The 20,701-nt window shown below is 41.8% G+C and overlaps 1 protein-coding gene across 1 annotated transcript in view; it reads right to left on the bottom strand.

Annotated features, from left to right (window-relative positions):
• The window catches only part of LOC133468197 (forkhead box protein N3-like), an 87,394-nt gene extending 83,679 nt beyond the window's left edge, over positions 1-3,715 (bottom strand). Inside the window, exon 1 of the mRNA XM_061753786.1 lies at positions 3,313-3,715. The gene's annotated coding sequence lies outside the window, so the exon portion shown is untranslated. The remainder of the gene's footprint in view (positions 1-3,312) is intronic.
• Between the last annotated feature and the right edge of the window lie 16,986 nt (positions 3,716-20,701).

The following is a 20,701-nucleotide window of genomic DNA, read 5'->3' as shown; positions in this document are numbered from 1 at the left end:
CATTTTATGTGGCCTGCTATAAAATCATGTGTCTGTTTCTTCTCTTAAATTTGGAACCAAAATTGCAAATTGTCCATTTTTATTACTGAATTACGAATTACTTAATTTATTTATTTTTTATTACCAAACCCATTTTAAAATAAACTAAACAATAGTTGAAAAAAAGATTTTTCCTTGACTTCTATAAAAAGTAGTTATCCATCAATTCGTTGTGCACTGTATCTGTGTTGTTGTTTTTTGCTCTTTATTAGACTAACAAAAACAATGAGAAGCCGCTCGCTGGTGATGGCATGAGCAAGGCAATCAAATAATGATAAATATGATCAAAAGAAATGTGCAGCAAACTGGCCAAGAAAGCAACTCATCTTTTAAATGACAATGTGACGTACCACTTTCTAATCACTGCTCTAGTCAGGTCATGTATTCTAATCAGTCAGGTCAAACCAACATTACAACATGACAGAAATAATGGGTGCTAACTTACTGTAATTAAATTACTTTATTGTAATTCAATTACTTCACCCACACCAAAACTTTATAGAGCATGATTCGACAGAACGGCGGCATGTTTACGTACAACCGTTAGTGCTAGCACTAGCTTGCTAGGCTACATAACATTTTTGTCGCCTGCTTGCGAGCCGTATCGTATTAAAAGTATGTGAACATACTTCAAGCCAGGCTTAAACGAACGTCCTCTCTTGTCCTGAGCACCGGTGACTACCAACACACGTTTTTCCCCATTTTGTCCTTAAAATACAGTCGGGCGCGATCCACTCTTGTTGTCGTCGCCACGGTAACGAGTGTATATAAAGCCCAATGATCATAAAAAAACGGGATGCGGTTGTATCGGAATACACGATTTTATTGCAGTAGTTTGCCATAGTGCAATCGTGAAAGAGAAAATTTCTCTTGTAGTCTGATCCACGCATTACATGCTGTCTGTCTCAGACGTGTTGTCTGTCCCACACCGCCGACATGTTTTTTTTTAAATAACTTTATTGGCCGTCAGATATTTACAGTACTACGTCAAAAGACACGCGACATGGCTAAAAATAAACTAGCTTTTGGATTCAAATATACTGTGCACGATGGCGACGCGGAGTAAATGTCTTTTGAGGAGCCGATCAATGACGTTATTGATCGGATCGGCGAATTATGACATTAAAGCCGATCAGCATGAAATGCTAATTAACGGCTGATAACGATCAGGCCGATAAAATCGGTGAAAAGTCTAATTTCTATATTGTATTTTTAACCACACACACTGATTAAAAATCAGTATAAAAAGTATAACTTAATTTTGGGGCTGGAACAGATTAATTGCACTTCCATTCATTACCTCGGTTTAAGACCCTTTTGGGTTACAAACGGGGTCACGGAACGAATTAATTTTGTAGCACAAGGTTCCAATGTATTAATTGACTAGTTGTCGATTAATCGTTGCACCTCTAGCTCCCGGTCAAAAAAGTTAGTCTGTAAGTGCATCTGTGACCTACAGTATTAGAACTAAAATCTAAACAAATAAATTCGCAATGCTTCAGCAGTTAGCAATATTTTTTCATTGCATTTCAGATAGGGATTCATGATTCATAGATCACAGCAGACCAGACCACGGCAGTGGGGCTTAAATAGTGTAGTTGCAGTCACAAATGATACAATCAGAAACATCAAAACAGACATTTTTGAGTATTTATACTGAATAAATCATGCCCTGGCATCCAAGAAAGCCGTCTGATGCTTTTATCCAAACACAGACTATTCAATTCATTCACGCATGAATTATAGATCCATAATAGGCTGCTTTAGCTGTGTTAGGGGAATCCGACAAACAACACTTGTAGTGAGAGCACTAGCCCTCCAAGCCATCCATACCAATTATCTGTGTCTAGGGTGGAGTCTGAATTCGATATTCAATTTACACAACTTAATCTCGCATCAGAGATTCCAGCTGAAAAAGTGCTACCGTCTGAAGAATCATAAAAAAACACTAAACCCTTTCTGAGAACCTGAAAAAGAGGCGCTATATAGGCCCGGTGCTAACTGAACGCAGCACCACAGGGGCATCCATTGAGAGACACCAAGACGTGGGGGGGTTGAGAGCTCCATTGAGCGCAGCAATGGGGGGGTCAATATGTGAATGAACGCTTGCCATGGAGGTGAATTATGAATGAGCGGCACTCCGAGCACTCCTGGAGGGAGCACGTCAGGCCCTGTCTCCTTCACTCCATCTCCGCTTTGCATTTCTCCTCCTCCTCCTGTCCTAAAATCTCTTCCCTCCCTTCCGTTTTCATCTCTCACCAGGGGATCACTCTTCTCATCTGCCTCATTCTTTGGTCATCTGATCGCTTATCTTATGTGAAGCCCCCCTTTCTTTTCTCCACACCAGGGGAGACACCGGGGTGGACGCGCGCTGAAGACACCACAGAACATTCTTTCCCTACACACATCTGGCATGGACACAGACGCACAGAAGCAAAAGATAATACAAAGGCAAACAGCCCTGCACGTGCAAAGGCAGGGGGCATGCATCAAGTGAAACCCTCTCAGGCACCGACACACACACACACACACACACACACATTTCTCCCAGCTGTTCTGCTGGCCACGGAGCTCGAGAGGATGTGCGCGCGTGTGTGAGTGTTTGTGTAATCCAATGTGCTGCTGCTCAGCCTGTGCCACGCTTGCTCCTCTGTTGCTGTGCGTTTGATCAGATCTGCCTCCCTCGACCTGTTTGCTGTCTCACACACACATACACGTACACACACACGAGGGAGAGAGAGAGAGAGAGAGAGAGAGAGAGAGAGAGAGAGAGAGAGAGAGAGAGAGATGCTCCTCCAACTTATGAAGCTGCGTTCGCTGTCACTCAAGTTTCCGGAGAAAAGAACATTCTTTCAAGGGCCATTTAAGCGACCTTATAGCAGACGCACAGGAGCGTGTGTAAGTGTCGGTGGAGTGGTTAAATTGGCTCTACCTTCTCTTAAGAGACTGCATTACAGTATAGTTGAGTCGTCGCATGCATTTACTTGCGCTCCCAACCGGGAAAGTGTGTGTTTGTAGTTTGCTGTAGTATCCGCTCCTTTGGACCCCTTCACTCCAGTTTACAGTGGTCAGCTCTCATTACACTTTAGCTCCCACTTTAGACTGTACGCACATGCTTTACTTCACTTTAAAGTGCCCCCCCCCCACGCCGACCCCCCTCACCTAACCCTCACACACCTCCATCTTTCCTTTCAAGTGCAGTCAGAGCCTTGCAGCGCATGTCAACACCACACGTAGACTCACACACGCGAACCAAAAGAGCCGTAAAGTCACCTTAGAATCCTGCCGCGTTCCAGACGAGCCGCTTTTCACTCTCTCTCTGTCCTCTTGTCAGACTTTTCTCGCCACCCTCCTTCCTTCCTTCCTTCTTTCCTCCCGTATATCCGTCCGTCCTTCCTCGCGCTCTCCGTCCCCCCCCCCCCCTCTCTTCGCTTCGGTGCTTGGTCACTTCCCAGCAGCGTTTTCCCCGAGTCCCTCCATGTCCGCCCCGCCAGTCGTTTCTACCGCCGAGCGAGCGCGTACGCACCTCCACGCACACACACACACGCGCACAGAAGCCACTACGTTCCGATAGTCTCTCTCTCTCTCTCTCTCTCTCTCTCTCAGTGAGTTTTTTTTTCTCGCGTGTGTGTGTGTGTGTGTTTGTGTGTATGTTGGTTCCTCTGCTCTGCCTTGCGCCACTAACAGCCCCGGACTTCCCACCGAAAGTCAGTCCCGGGTCCTAGCGTCAGTGACGTGCACTGAAAGAATGCCATTGTACGCGGGGTGTTGTGTCCAAGATCGTCTATGCTGAGAAAAAGCTACACGTCTAACTCAACATATAGAATGAAAATGTTTGGAGGGGGAACAAATAAAGAAAGAAAAAGGAAACACCTTCATAAGCACCACGCAAAAAAAGGTGGCATGCAAAGTATACCTTATTACTGTTTCTCACCACTTTTTGTGGTGTGAAGCAATGAAGTACAAATATTATTGTACTTAAGTAGAAGTTGCAGGTATCTGTACTACAGTATTTATTTTTCTGACCACTTTTTGCTTTACTCCCAACATTTGAAAACAGATATCTTCGGGCTACTTACTATACTCCTTACTCTGTCAGTAGAGTTTTTTTTTTTTTTTTTTTTTTTAAATAAAAGCCTTAGTTCTACAAGATGGAAAAAAAGAGGGACAGCAGCAACATGGACGAATGTGAACCAGAGAGCACGAACAACGACGACGCAACAGAAAGATTTTCTCCATTCGAAGCCTTATTTAAGGTAATTGTTTGATATTGCCAGGTCCAAGAATGATTTGAGGCAAATGCGTTGTCTTGGGCCAATATAATAACCATGAGATTCTAGTGTCAAACATTTACTGCCTCATCTGGAAAAACACAACTGGGTTAGATATACCTTTTCAAATTGTTATCGCAAGCTAATTTATTAGATACAAAGCTGTTAAAATATATTCAAGTGCTCATGCAGCACATGTTGTCAGTTCGATCCTGATTATCATGTCAGAATTTAAGTATGCCGCAAGTTATCAAAACTAGCATTCTAAATAATTGACAGTAAAAAAATATTTTTACTTCTGACTTTTGAACCCAAGTACATTTCAGAGTCTGTACTTGTTTTTTTTTTTTACTGAGGTAAAATAGTTGAATCGGTATGTTACTGGAGTCTTTTTTTTTTTTTTTTTTGTATCTGCACTTCTACTTAAGTACAGAGTGTGAGTCCTTTTGCCACTTGTGGTTATTGAGAAGTCAACGACAATGTGTGAACATTTCTTGGTCCAAACTGATAATGCATCACAGTTCTACAATATATATACTTCCAATAGGGTTTTCTGTTTATATACACATACAGTATTTCCTGTTAGCTGTCTGATTATTATATGGAGAAACAGCAATACATAAAGTTTAATACGTGATTAATGACAGCCAGGTAGCATCATTTTGAAGTAATTGTGATTTAAAGGGAACATATTTTGCCAAACTAACGTTTTCTAGTATTTGGGATGTAATATTGTCTCTATGGAGCCTCGGTAAACATGTGAAATATGAATTAAAATCGTCCACGCATTCCTGAGTTCGAGACGTTTTTCTGCTGAGAGGCCTGAAATCAAGTCATTTGAATTTCTCGAGCTTATCTACGTCACTGGCGAAGAGCTCCGCCTTCCCTTTCCGCTCCCGAGCCAGCGCTGTCAACATAACGAACACGTATGCGCTCACAAGTGGGTCTTGTACACTGAGGCAACCAATCAGCTGAAAGGGGGTGGTCTTAGCCAAATATGGACAAAGCCAATAGAAAACTGGGTCAAACAGATGTAGCTGGCCTTTTCTGGACACTCGTATGACTAAACCCAAGGTGTTTTCTGTTTGTTTTTTTTTGTTTTTTTTTTTTATGAAATTGACATTTTTATACTAAGTGAATGTTAGAGTGTCACTGTCTAAATAGCCAAACTACGGTACCTTTAAATCCAGGTCTCTTCAAACATTTACCAACAAAAAAGCTAAAACCTCCCCAACAGCCTAAAACCCCAAATATTGCCAACTTGTTTTGAGTGTTATCCCAAGGTTGCTATGGCAACAGAAGAACCAGTGGGAGGAAATCAAACAATAGTGCCAGTATTGTAGGATTGGGACTTTATAACATTTCAGCTCTGCCTTATCTATTGTGTACATCCACAAACTACATTAAATTACATAAATTAAAGTAATAAACAGAATATTGAAACTCAGATATTTAGTCATTAATTTTTAGTCTTAGTAGACTACAACCTAAATAAGTCTGTCTTTATGAATATTGTAAGATATCTAAATCGCCTTAATGTGGAACATAAGGCAATTTTTATACATGTAACAATTTATCGTAGAGTGAGTTATCTTTTCAATTCAGGCAATCTTTGGTGCAGCTAACCGCTTCCTCATTTCTCCTCCCCGCCCTTCTTCTCTCCCTCCCCTTCTCCCACAGAGCGTCATCAAGTTGTCATAGCAACGGCCTGCCTATGGGAGACAGAGAACAGATCATTATGGACCATGGGACCCAGAAATTGAAGGACATTTTTTTTTTCTTGAGAACACAGGAAGTGGGGAAGATTTACCACTTTCTGTATTAAACGAACATAGCAGCTCATGTGAGGGAAAGAGTCTTTGGAGAGCAAATAAGAGTCCTTGTGCTCCATTTAAGCCCTTTTAACATATATATTGTGCATATCCACTATCCAAGCATGTTGCTAAAAATGCACACGATTTGATTAGATACATAGGATCTAAAGAGTTGCCCTGGGAAACTGTTCACTCGAACTGAATTTGCATGATTCTTAATTCATTTGTCTAACAACATGGCGCTTGTCGGGCTACTGAAAAGCTTCTGTAAAGCACTCAACATGTGCTGCTGTTGTGTTCACGGGTGGGAAAGTCCAAAGAGGAAAAGAGGACAACAGCAAATTAAAGTTAAGAAAGGAAGCTCAAAACACAACAAGGGACACTGAGTTGATCGGTAAGGATCAAACAGAATTTTTGAAGGCAAAAAACAACAACAACAACAACAAAAAACAGTGTTTGAGTGGTCAAACAGTTTCACCTTCCTTTAATATTAGTGGGAGGTCCAGTGTTTGTCAGGTTAGAGGCTGTGTACAATGTTAACACTATCATAATAAACATTTTTGCTATTAAAAAGAAGAAGAAGATAATTGTCCTTTTAGGGGTCAAATGGGCTATCGATGCTGTGGTGCCCTCAAAGATTTTTTTTTTTTGCACCTTTGACATTTGGGACCATACCTATCAGGAAATGGCACAACAAAACCTTGCCTTGGGGAGCACCTTCTGTTCCGTCAATTTTCTATACCACCTGTCATGTTCAGGGTAAAGGGAAGCTGACTTTGTACATCTTTTTCTGATCATGAGTCAGTCAGTGGACATAAGCTCAGAATTCTGTTTTTTTTTTTTTCATGTCGCTGTAGGGGGGATGAAGGAGACAGAAATGTTTCACGTTCTGAAGAAATTTCTGAACCGAACATGAATGTTTTTAGTAGGAAGTACGTGGGAAGAAATAGGGGTGCTTGAAAAAAAACAAAACAAAACCTTGTTGATGTCAGGCAACAGTGCAAACCGCTGTGCTGCCCATCGTTCACACCTTGAGGGATGGTATTGGGCTCTTCTGGTTATTTTGAGAACGTATTTTACAAACTATTAACGTTTATGAACGCTTCCCAATAGGTGGGTTTCATCCCTGCTGTCTTAAATCAGCAGAGGGGAAGAGAAAGTGAGAATTGAAATGAAGTAAAGCTAGCATACCGTATGTTTTTCATCTTGTTTAAGGTCAACATGCTGATCAGCAGCAATAAAGCATGTTCAGAAATGTTCCAGCATTTGTATCTTTGTCGGATGGTACTACTTTGATGGAAGATAGAAACTAATTGGACATTTTCGCATCATAATATCATTTGGTTTCAGTTTAACTTTTCAAAATCATTTGCCTTTGGAAAACAATGACTATTCTGAAGTCACCAATAATTATATTTTTGTAATGTCGAACGGCATTGGCAAATAAAGATGATTCTGATTCTGATTCTGATTCTGATTCTGATGTATTGATCCTAGAGAGGCTTGCTCATGAATGTATCCATTCAGAGACTGAGGACAAGATTCATAACAGCAGTAGCTCTAGGCAAGGTCTAACGAATGAGAATCTGCTCTGTGTGTCTGTGGTACAGTATGTCATTTATCACTATTCTTTATTACCCTGGGTTATATAAAAGTCTGTGCTCACAAATAATCTGAAGTTGAACCATGGCAGTAGTCAAAAGCTCCATTCCCATCAAGCAGTAAAGTTGGCGTCAGTGTGGTGTATTACAAAGTGTTTAACTTTTACATTGTCAAGTGTATAAACATTTCCTGACCATTACCACTTGTAATTGCACTTTTTGAGGGTACCGGCTGCAGTTGAACAGAACCTAAACATCCATCCATCCATTTTCTACACCGCTTCTCCTCACAAGGGTCGCGGGTATGCGGGATCCTATCCCAGCTAACTGCGGGCGAGAGGCGGGGTACACACTGAACTGGTTGCCAGCCAATCGCAGGGCACATAGAAACAAACAATCATTCACACTCACATTCACACCTACGGGCAATTTAGAGTCCTCAATTAACCTACCGTGCATGTTTTTGGGATGTGGGAGGAAACCGGAGTGCCCGGAGAAAACCCACGCAGGCACGGGGAGAACATGCAAACTCCACACAGGCAAGGCCGGATTTGAACCTGGTCCTCAGAACTGTGAGGCGGATGTGCTAACCAGTCGTTCACCGTGCCGCACAGAACCTAAGCAGTGGAGCTAAACACTGCAATCAATTGATTTGATCAATTAATGAACTTTCACGTCCGTTCGACAATACAAAGAATGCTAAAAGTACACACCATGATTGAAGAACACAAAATGCTTGGAGTCCTTTCAGTCATCCTTGAATAGGTTAAACTCTGTTGCTTTGGCATATCAGTCTTATAGCCCACTATACTATACTATACTATACTATACTATACTATACTATACTATACTATACCATACTACACATAGCTGACCTTGACAGTGGTGCATATAATAACAATAATAATAATAATAATAATAATAATAATATCATTATTATTAATGCGGCACGGTAGCCAACTGGTTAAAGCGTCAGCCTCACAGTTCTGAGGAGCGGGGTTCAATCCCTGGTCCCGCCTGTGTGGAGTTTGCATGTTCTCCCCGTGCCATCGTTGGTTTTCACCGGGCACTCTGGTTTCCTCCCACATCCCAAAAGCATGCATTAATTGGGGACTCTCAATTGCCCGTAGGTGTGAATGTGAGCGCGAATGTTGTTTGTTTGTTTGTATGTGCCCTGCGATTGGCTTGCAACCAGTTCAGGGTGTACCCCGCCTCCTGCCCGATGACAGCTGGGATAGGCTCCAGCACGTCCGCGACCCTAGTGAGGAGAAGCGGCTCAGAAAATGGATGGATGGATTATTATTATTATTAATTTATTTTTACCATGGTTTAAAGTTGAATTCTTACAATTTGGGTGACTGGTGACCAGTCCGGTGTGTACTCCACCCCTTGTCTGATGTCAGCTGTGAATAGGCTGCTGAACAGCAGTAGAAATGGATGGCTGGGTTTCCTGTATCAGCAGTTTAGATTATTTCATCACCGTTGTTTTCAGGATTTTGCAGATTTTTTTGATACAGGCATCTGTCAGGCATTATATTTTATGGCGCTCCGTAGAGGCAAAACACCACTCTGAAGAGAGTGCTTTCTGTGCTGTAGGGCCCTGACTCCTGACATTTAAGTACAGCTATGAAAATGACAAACATTTGTGTGTTTGTGTGTTTCAGTAATGCCAGTTTCACGTGCTAAAACAAATAAACTGCAGTGGTCATTCTGCAAGGATTAAGATTTAGAGATTAAGGCTAATGGTAACCGGTCCAAATGGACTGAAATGCTAAGTGTGGCACTCTCATATGCACTTAGTGTAAAACAACACAAAAAAAGATACAGGTCCCGAACAAGTTAGTGACCTGGGAGGAGAGTGCGCCTGCCATTGCTGCCTGTCTGCCCAGAATTCTCCACTCTGTAATCAGGTTCTGTATGTGACAGGAACCAGGCAGGCGTATGGGCTGTCAATCAGATGGGCTCTCTATTTGATCTTGTTTGTGTGTTTCTCCACTTTTTGCTGTCATTTTGTTTTACTCGTATCATTTAGCCTTCAGGTCTGACAAGGAAAATATTTTCACTTGAGGGAGGGAAAATAAAGATGTGTAAGAGCCTCATTTCTCATTCATGCTCTGTATGACACCAGGCAGTGATTTGTTCCTTTTACTTACGTTGACTGTGCTTCCAAATCATTACTTACACTTTTAAAGTAGACAGGCAGCCATTTAACATACCTCAGAAAAGAAGATTGCTTTCCAAATTCAGCTGAGCACCACATGGATCGATAGTAATCCTCAGTGGGAGCCGTTTATTTTGGAATACGTGTGTGACCTAGTGAGTGACACTCGCACTCACACATGCATGCAACATTATACATTTTGCTGCAGCTGGAGTTGCTCGCACACAACAAAAGACTGCACGCACTGGTGCAGACCAACTGACACACAAACTTAAACAAACGGACAAGAACACACTTGAACAACACGCTCACGGCCTGACAAGCAAAGTCTCCTGTTGGACCGAGCTCCCTTCTCTCCTCCGCTGAGCACAACTCACAGGGCTCCAGGCTGGAGGAGGGGGCCCCAGTATGATTCAACACTGTCCCCTGCCAAGGTCTCTGTTTCTGGGGATGGCAGCTCTCAGCAGCTGGCTACGCTGGAGTCCACTGTGTGCTTACTCTAAGCTATCAGCTGTCTAGTCTGGCCAATAACAATAATGTTTCTGCAATCATCAGTGAACTTCTTACCAAACCAATTTGAGTTCTATTTAAGGAAAAAAAAAAAAAAAAAGAAGCTGCAAATGCATGCTGTATTTATGGGAAACTTACAAACTGTCATCTGGCTGCCATTTGTTTTTCCATTTACATAAACAAAATATGTACATTGTAAGTTGTAATTTTAACGAAACAAAAATGGAATATGTGTGTGTGTGTGTATGACTGGAAGCAAGAGGAAATTAATTTTCAATCATTCAATCCTCCTGATATGCTGTGCTATAGCTCTAAAAACAAAGAAAACATTTTTACGCTATGTACGGTGGCCTGGAAGTGCAAAACAATATAACAAATTGTGAAACTCTTTTAGTTTTCAGAAAACAAATTAACAAAGGCAGAAACACTTTCACATTTCAGAAAACAAATGAACAAAAACCGAAACACGTTTACATTTCAGAAAACACATTAACAAAAGCAGAAACACTTTTACAAAAGACGAAACTAATTACAATTGAGCCAACCCAGAAAGGGAACGTCCCATTTCGCAGACATTCTTAGAAATCCCACACCCTTTCTCTGCAAGACCCGCCCCGCTTCAACATGATTGGCATTGCGGGAAGGCTACGCAGATGTAACGAGATGTCCATCCCGAATATAATAAAAAAATAAAATAAAGAAGTTTATTATAGTTAGGTTTAGGACTAGGGTTGGGGTTAAGGCAGTTTAGGATGAATTAAGTTTAGGATTATGGTGGTTAAGGCTGGTGCACACCGAGCACAGCTGCTAAACCCGACTGAACTATGGCCCATTGTGCGTGGTTTGGCAACTGTTTCCTTGAGCGGCCACTGGTTTTAATGTGATTCAAAATTATAATCTCCGTTGCACGGCGTCTTAAGGTTCCAGTTTACATTCAATCAAAATGCACAGAAGCTTTCACATTTTGTGCTATTTACTGGCTAAATGTATATTATATGCTGGGAGTCGAACACATTTACCCCTGTGGGACTAATAAACATACAGTAAATATACCCCACCGTAGCGCAGAATCTTATCTTCTTAAGTGTTGTTGCCATATTGAAAAGTGGCCTCATTCATTTGGTGCTTTGAGATGTACCAGTCGTTTCAAAGACGATTTCTTTGGGGGTGGGGTTTGACTTAAAAATCGATCGATTGTACGTTTTCTGTTGTTCTATCAAAATGCCCTGCTATGGCTTTTCTTCTCACATTATTTATGATGTTACGTTAAACAGACTTGTCAAAAATGAGAATTTGCATCCAGTATTGCTGCAAATAGTAATCGAGTAGCCTACTGACAATTCTATTGAATAATCAAGTACTTGGATAAAAAAATATTTTTGTTTGGTTAAAGACCAATTATGAATACAATAGAGAAAATAAGACATTTAACTTAATAATGAATGACCAATTGGTTTCCTCTAGGAGTAATCAGCAATATTTTTCTTAAAGTCACATTGTGCATATAGTAGAAAACTGCATTTTCGTGTCGACAAACATTTCTAGTGAGTCAATTTCAAACAAATATAAATGAATAAACCACGAACATAAATAAATTTCAGTTTAAACTTGGCATTTTTTGTGAGTATCAAAAATATAAGGCATTAATTTAAAAAAAGATGTTTGTCATGTTGTTATGAAGGCACAATTTTATCCAGCTGTGGTATCTCGTGCAGAACACTAGGGGGCACTCCTTAAAACTATTATGTCAAAAAGAGGCGAAGAAGAAGAAAAGAACACGAAGAAGAGTGTAGCTTCATATCGAAAAGATGCTAGTTGTATGCTGATCGGTAAATAAAGTGAATAAAAGAAAGAAATACAAGACTGATTCTTGAGAACACTACACTGACTAAACCAGATTGTAATGAACAAGAAGGCCAGACAGTAACTATTTTCGTGATCACTCACAAAGCTAGCTAATGCTAACAAAAACAAGCATACATGACCTCAAATCCATGCGGTTCCCACAATAGCTAGCGATAGTTCCAAGTGCCTAATTAGCTTATTGGCTAATAGCTATGCAGTCCGCACCATTACAAACACCTGCCGAGTCAGTGCCGACACATATTACCTGGTGATTTGCGTTGACACAGCTGGAAATATGTGTAGCAATTCTCAGTGCTTGAGCCCACCCAAAATAGGGCTGGCCTCGCCACTAACTTGTATACTAATCATATATGAAGTAAACAATTCTTCTTCCGTTCCACTTATCCTCACTAGGGTCACGGGCATGCCGGAGCCTATCCCAGCAATCTTCGGGCGAGAGGCGGGGTACACCCTGAACTGGTCGCCAGCCAATCGCAGGGCACATAGAAACAAACAACCATTCACGCACGCATTCAAACCTAAGGGCAATTTAGAGTCTTCAATCAACAATGTTTTTGGGATGTGGGAGGAAACCGGAGTGCCCGGAGAAAACCCACGCAGGCCCGGGGAGAACATGCAAACTGCACACATGCGGTGTGCAGTTTAATTGGTGACTCTAAATTGCCCGTAGGTGTGACTGTGAGAGCAAATGGTTGTTTGTTTGTATGTGCCCTGCGATTGGCTGGCAACCAGTCCAGGGTGTACACCGCCTCTCTTGTGTACACCATGTCTCTTGTTCAATATACATATTTGCATGCTTGCTATTGACAGGTAGAAGTAAGCTAGTGTTACTGGACCTACAAAAATGTTCGTCAAGTTTCTTTCCATTCTCCAAAGGCACTTTTTCTAATTAACATTCATTTGAGAATTATGAATTCAAAATGTTCAGATATTATGGGAAGCAATTATCACACTAAAAGCTCTGGTGGCTTTGCTTGTAAGCTTGTCTGAGCTTGCTCTTCAAATGTCGGGGTCCCCTCAGAGGCAACGTGGCATGGGTACGTAGGTCCACATACACCAACACTGGCACACACACTAGTGCTATGCTCAAAACCACACTCACCGAGACCAAGACTTGCCTGAGAACAGAAACCACAGAGCCCGAGACAAGACTAAGACTTGGGAGTCGAGACTGACTCAAAGCCAAAACCAAGACAATCCGAGACCGAGACGAGACCAAGACAGAGACAAACCGAGACCATGACAGGACCAAGACCATAAAAAGAACCATGACAAGGTTGAACAGTAACAGAGCATTTTCTTATTTTCTTGAAATACATTTGATAGCCGAAAACAGGGTCTTTCAAAGCACAACATGCATCCATCCATCCATCCATTTACTGAGCCGCTTCTCCTCACTAGGGTCGTGGGCGTGCTGGAGCCTATCCCAGCTGTCATCGGGCAGGAGGCGGGGTACACCCTGAACTGGTTGCCAGCCTATCGCAGGGCACATATAAACATACAACCATTCGCACTCACAGTCACACCTACGGGCAATTTAGAGTCTCCAATTAATAAGTGCCCGGAGAAAACCCACACAGGCACGGGGAGAACATGCAAACTCCACACAGGCGGGGCCGGGGATTGAACCCAGGTCCTCAGAACTGTGAGGCTGACGCTCTAACCAGTCGTCCACCGTGCCGCCGCACAACATGCAAAAATCTCAAATGTTACTTTATTTCCGATGTCTTTCATCTAAGGTTAAACTGTTTAATATATATATATATATTTTAATGTGTTGAATTGATGTCAACGTTTGTAAGAAGTCATACGAGTTTTCATGTGAGTCAGTGAGTGCCAAGATAGTTTAGTGCTGCTAACGGTACAAAGAGTGAAAAAATTGGCAATTTAGTTGCTATGCCATAAGCTAGAGCCAAAGCATAATACTGTTATATAAGACAAATTTAATGTGGAATTAAAATCTCTTTCCAGAAATATTCATCTCAGAAGACAAAATTTGATGTGCTGGTGTTTCTTAAAGGTACTTTAGAGGTGCCAGCTGAAGTTTGAGTTTGTCCCTGTTGTTTTAAAGAGTTTTCATACTGAAGACTGTTTTCTTTTGCATGTTGTTTTACATATGAAGTCGTTGTGGGTGAAGAGGTGAAATCTAATTACCGTTGAGTTAACAGACATGTCTTGCTCTCCTTGGCTCTCCTCGCTCAGTTTTGTATTCGCTTCTTGCACCTTTCACTTCCGCTTGTGTGCAGGACGGGGCAGTGTCCCACAGTTATTACGGAAGTGGTGGGGTGTTGGTAAAACAACAAATACCTTCATTTCATGTGTTAGTAAGTGTTTCTCCCTATTATTGATAGAAATTACTGGCTGCACGCTTACACAACACTGCATACACTTTTGTTTGATACATCCCATTACAGATACACAGATATCCTTATAAACATATAATTGCATTATACTTAGTCGCATCGACACAACAAACACACAACATATTAACGTAGGGTGCGTTGGGAAGTTCACTCCGGGCGCGCTCTCCGGACCCCAGAACCCTCGGTGACTCAGAGTGTTGGTAGTGTGTGTACCACTCGATACAAGTAAAACTGACACATTTAATATGGCGGATGTAGCGACGGATCCCAAGCAATAGCCAACACGTTCATTAGTAAAGTTATAGAAAGTAGAGCACACTCTGTCTCTGGGTGTCGCAGTCTCGGTGCACGATGGGAGCATCGGACTGAATATCCGAACGGACCTCATACACAGGCAAAGCTAGAATTGGCCCGAGACTGCGTGACGTCACGACGGGAAGCGGTTTTGGCCACAAAACATGCGGACAAGAACGTCTGCGGTCTCTTCAACACGGATGCTGTTCTGAGCCAAGTGTGGGAGAGCCCAGTGTTGAATCTTTTCCAACCTTATTGTTTGACTTTGTATTTTCGAATAAATTGTTAAACTTTCCGTCCGGCCTAATCGTTGAAGTTTTACCTCGACCAGAATAAAAGAACCGGGCAATAGAGGTTTGTACGGCCGGCAGGTTATACCCGGGCCGCGACTTTTTTTTGTTCTCTTTTTCTAACTTCTAACATTATCACCTGCCAGATCACTGCTGGTCTTGACCGGTCTCGACGGGAAAATCCTGAGTCCAGCCAGTCCTAGACCAAAGCCAAGATCTTCAAAATGTGGTCTTGGTCTCGAGACCGGTCTCAAGTGTTACAACCGTAACACACATACACTTGTGATTTGTGTGAGAGCCTTACATTATTTGAGGCTATCGAGCAGCTCATCAAGCCCTGCTGCCAATTCAAATGGGCCAAAAAGGGAAAGCCGTAAAGATGACCAAAAGCAGGCATAAAGTTGAAAAATTGACATTTTGGACATGAAATTGCAAAGTATGGAATGACGCGCTACATTACTCCCTGGAGGGAGAATTTATCTTTGCTACAGACTCAAGATTTTCCAGCAAATACAGAAATGAGCACTTTTTTTTTTTTGACACTATTTGAAACCACTTTTATGGCGTGCACGATAGAAAAAGATGCACCACTAGGCAATATGCTGCTACACCATTAGCAATGATTCAGGTTAACCTTGTCAGCTATGTGGTCTTTATATTAAGCTATAAGAAACCTTAATACTAATACTTAATACTGGATGGGAAAAAATGGTGCAGTATCGGCATATCCTGCATGTATAGACACATGGGATCTGACCACTTAACTATCTTGGCTCTTTGCAGTCGTCAGCAATACAGATAAGCAATGCACCTCAGCAATACCCCGTTATCCTTGGCAATAGAGCCAGCTCAGTGGTGTCATATAGCAGAATCATCTTTTAACAGCATCAATTTGTTCTCTCTGCTGCCTGAAACAAACTCATATGGGTTTACAAACTGTGATAAAAGGTGGCAGTCCTTTTAATGCCGAAGAAGTTTAAAATGGTTCTAACTGATAGCATCAAAATGAGTGCCAAATTGTGGCAAAGATGTGCGTAGTTGGGATAAACTGTTGTAAATCATACAAGTAATCGGAATAAGTCATTGGAATAAAAGGTCAGTGTGAAAAATACTTTTTCTACTTCACTGTCGTACATCCTCGTTTAGTCTCATCTATCGCACTGCGCTGTCTTCCTCCTCTCTCCCCCTCTCTTGCTGTCCCTGGGTGGGATGAGTCATCGAAGAGAAGAACAGAAAGGAGAGGAGTGGTGTGCGTGCGTGTGTGTGTGTGTCTGCATGTGTTTGTCGGTGTGTAGATGCTGTATACATGTCTTTGTGAGCGCATGTGTTGTGTCATTCCTCCTGAGGTGCTGTGCCCTTCACACTCAGCATCACAGTCAAACGGCAATGCAAACTAATACGCTCCAAAGGTATGCAGATGTTGCAGAAAAATCAAACACATTCTGACTAAACAGATCTATTTTTATAAGCACAAAACTGTTCTTATGAACTCTGACCGTGGCCGCATCAAGCATCTTGGATCCGATTTCAGTAAGAGAGCAACAATTACTGAATGTTTAAAAAGTGGCTGAGGATTGGGTCCTGAAGAGAACTGTGAAGAAATGGGAACTAACAGTGTGACCTATTACCTTCTCAGCCTATATATTGGTTTGATGATCAGTCCAAATCACTAGAAAGTAAGGTGGAGCTGTGTGTCGTGACCGAAAGAACAAGATCAAGCGGCCGAAATGAGTTTCCTCCGCAGGGTTGTCCGGGCTCTCCCTCAGAGATAGGGTGAGAAGCTCGGTCATCCGGGAGGATCTCAGCGTAGAGCAGCTGCTCCTCCACATCGAGAGGAGCCAGATGAGGTGGCTGGGACATCTGATTCGGATGTCTTCCGGACGCCTCCCTAGTGAGGTGTTCCGGTCACGTCCCACCGGGAGGAGACCCCGGGGACGACCCAGGACACGCTACATCCTTCGGCTGGCCTGGGAACGCCTCGGGATCCCCCCGGAAGAGATGGATGAAGTGGCTGGGGAGAGGGAAGTCTGGGCGTCCCTGCTAAAGCTACTGCCCCCGCGGCCCGACCTCGGATAAGCGGTAGAAAATGGATGGATGGATGGAGATGTGTGCAAAATAATTAATAATTTCAATTTAATGTTAGTTTAATATTTTTCATTTTTCTTTTTTTTTTCAGGATGAAGAAGGACTATCAATGCAAATGCATTTAAATATGCAGAGGAAGGCTGTCTGCAAATCCATTTGAATATATTTGGGGAATTTTGATACATAAATCTTTATTTATCTCTATTTAATTTTGTCATTTTTTTTAGGACACTTTATATTTAATTGTATATTGAATGATGAATTTGATAAAATAAGGAATCTTGGTCTCTCATATCCCAGAAATCTGGAAGAAACTGAAAATGAATGTGCATAGATTTAAACTGAAGCTATCTTGGTCAGGCATCTGCATTTTGGGGTAAAATATACACTATATACGTTTTAAAGTCTGTAGGGTTCTTACTGAGAGGACCATGAATGAATAAATTGTGACTGTTACTATCTTCGTGTATCAGGTAAGTCAGTTTTTTTAAATTCTATATCTGAAAGGGATATGATTTAGACACAAACTGTAAAATATTCCTTTAACTAAAGGAATAGTCCATGAAAAACATACGGTAGGTTTGAACTTAGGGAATCCAACTACTGCAGTCCCTATAGAGATACACCTTAGGTCATCCCAGAAGAACTCAAAGAATTAACCTCTAATATCTTAACCTAATAAAGCTGTCTCTAAATAGAAAAACAATTATTAGGGGTTTAGAAAAGCATTTCAGTTTGTGAACTATTTTATTTCCCAAGTAGCAGTTCACAGGCGGCACGGTGGACGACTGGTTAGAGCGTCAGCCTCACAGTTCTGAGGTGCGGGGTTCAATCCCCGTCCCCGCCTGTGTGGAGTTTGCATGTTCTCCCCGTGCCTGCGTGGGTTTTCTCCGGGCACTCCGGTTTCCTCCCACATCCCAAAAACATGCATTAATTGGGGACTCTAAATTGCCCGTAGGCATGACTGTGAGTGCGAATGGTTGTTTGTTTCAATGTTCCCTGTGATTGGCTGGCAACCAGTTCAGGGTGTACCCCGCCTCCTGCCCGATGACAGCTGGGATAGGCTCCAGCACGCCCGCGACCCTAGTGAGGAGAAGCGGCTCAGATAATGGATGGATGGATAGCAGTTCACATTACTCATAAGCAGCGAATCACTTTAACTCTCCTATCGTACTATAAATAGTACTATAAAACTCTGTTGTGCATGCATGACCTGTTCACACATTTTGCAGCTTGTGCATGTATAAATATTTAAAAGGTGTATGCTTCGATATAGAAATACAGATTAAAGTTGTAAAATAAAATGAGTTATGAAGTGACCATTGGGCTACAATATGCAACAAATTCATTTTGACATCTAAACCTTCAATATATTCATTCTAGAAAACCATTCGATAAAACAAGATACAGTATAGTTTACTGTATTTAAAAAAAAAATACATTCATGTGATACAGTATTCAAGTAAAAGCCCAATATTAGGTACAAAGAAAATCTAAAACTGTACAGTTTGAGGGATAAACCAAGTCTATACAACTCTGAAAGTCATCTGTCCTGTGCTTAACTACAATGTATATAAACCGTAAATCAATACTTGCTAGATGAGTAAAGTCCATGAAAGAGGCACTGAACAAACACGTGTGAGGAGTTCCAATTCAATGTAAACTTGTTCATTCATTTAGTATGTCTCTCTTTGTCACCGTAAACTGGCATGACAGTATGATACAGTATGTGCCTTTCATTTGCAGTGACAGGTCAGCAATCTGCATGTGTGCTTCTCTACCTAATATGCAGCGCAGATGCAGCCGATACAGCTAATTTCTGCTCTTTAGTGCCACTCATCACATGTCACATCACACATGGACATAAATTCATAGAGTGCACGTTTGATTGCATATTCATACCATTTGGTCTTAGCATCACTCACAGGAAAACATGAATATACATTCAAACATGTACACAAGCACATGTCACACAACTAACCAGTCGTCCTCCTGAGTGCATTACAGTCAATGCCATAAATATTCTAAAAAGGTGCAGCCAAAACCCATGGCAGGGTGCGATTGCCTCTCGGCTAAGAGATGCACAAAAAAGCTTCTCTTCCAAGAGACTGTAGGAGCGGATGACCCACTTAATCGAACAATTTGGAGCGCCAGTATATGTGCGTGTGTGTTAGTGTGCGTGCATAAAGGCCTCCCAGTGCCTGGAGACAGACAATAAACAAAACCAACAAGCTTATGGTATCTCAGAGATGTGTCATGATGGCTGTCTTGGAAGATTTATACGTGTGTGTGCGTGTGTGTGTGTGTGTGTGTGTTCTACATGTCCTCCACTTTATGAATCATGATTTTTATATCTCTATCAACTCAACAAGGAAAGGTACGTTTAACTGAAAAAAAAACCCGCAATGATAGTTTTGATATTCTTTGTGTGGGGTTATAGTGTTTGTGTGTCATTCTTGGAGTTTCGGTAATAAAGCCATTTAGCTGCCATTTGGTAAACGACAAAGTGGTTTCGGGTTTGATAACACGTATCTTCACTGAAAAAAAGTACTTAATTTTTTGTTGTTGTACATGATTAAAATGTAGTAAACTGATATAATTTTCTGATCTTTTCCTTGAAAATAATCAAATAATTTTAATCACGTGCAACCAATACACATGCTCAAATTGAGTAAATTCAAATGACTTTTTTTTATTTTTATCATTGATAGTGAGCTTGCGGTGTGGGGATCAACTCTCGTTTAGCCTCTACATTACGCTGTTTACAAACTGAAACTTGATGAAGATTGTTGCCACAAGGGTCGCAACTTCAACCAGCGGAAATACATTCTTCAAATAGAAACCCCAACAAATACACCAGCAAAGGCTATTAAAGTCAAGTCAAGTTTACTTGTATAGCCCTTAATCACAGAGTCTCGAAGGGCTTCACAGGCCCACAATCGACAAAGATAAACGAAACCCCCAGAACTAAACTCCCCAATCGGGCAAGGAAAAATTCAAAACCCCATTTGGGGACAAAGGACGAAACCTCGAGAAGGTACCACAGATGGAGGGATCCCCCTTCCAGGATGACCAGGCTGCAATGGATGTCGAGTACGCAAGCTTTATCACATAGTATGGTGCTGTACAATGTTCATTGAGACAGCATAAGATTGAATTTAAAAAGATGAAATACTGCAGGAAAAGTGGTTCTCCCTCAGGACCTGGCCTGGTCGGTAGGAGCAGAATCCTCCACAGCAGAAGCCTCATATTCGGTCATTGTCGCCGCGCCCCCCGTCCGAGCAGGAGAGGAGGAGAAGCGGCAGTAAAACAGGTGTGCGTGTATTTTTCCTAAATGGCAAAGTGTAAAAATAAGTCTTAAATTGGGATTTAAACATTCCTACTGAAGTAGCAGCTCTAATATCCGC

This window comes from Phyllopteryx taeniolatus, chromosome 18, assembly GCF_024500385.1.
Source record: "Phyllopteryx taeniolatus isolate TA_2022b chromosome 18, UOR_Ptae_1.2, whole genome shotgun sequence".
Lineage (NCBI taxonomy): Eukaryota > Metazoa > Chordata > Actinopteri > Syngnathiformes > Syngnathidae > Phyllopteryx > Phyllopteryx taeniolatus.
The sequence above is the reverse complement of the archived record's forward strand: the minus strand, read 5'-3'. Positions and strand labels throughout refer to the sequence as shown.